Genomic DNA, 424 nt, shown 5'->3' with positions numbered 1-424 from the left:
GCAAGCTTCAGCTGTTACATTTAGTTTTTGGCAGAAATTAGATCTTGCATGTGATTGCCATAATTTTAATGTTTTTGAAGTCTGTAACAAAATAGTTACTAAATATTTTATTTTGTATTTTAATATTAACCCTTTTTTCAGAAAAAAAATGTTCTGCTCCTATCTGTCATATGTTTTTTGCATTTGAAGCATATAAAAGATGGATAGAAGTTAATAAAAAATGCTTTTTATATCTAATAGACTACACTGCTGATGCTCATCTTCCTTAGAGAGAGAACCGTGACAATAAGCTGTGAGTTCTCCATGCTACAAAATGTGTACTGGAAACATTTTCAGACATCCTTTGTACTACTCACACATTCCCTTCCCCTTGTTTGGAAAGGTACTCGATACACTTAACAAATACATATCTGTTTAATGAACA

Source organism: Penaeus monodon, chromosome 28, assembly GCF_015228065.2.
Source record: "Penaeus monodon isolate SGIC_2016 chromosome 28, NSTDA_Pmon_1, whole genome shotgun sequence".
Taxonomy (NCBI): Eukaryota; Metazoa; Arthropoda; class Malacostraca; order Decapoda; family Penaeidae; genus Penaeus; species Penaeus monodon.
Note: the sequence above shows the minus strand (reverse complement) of the source record.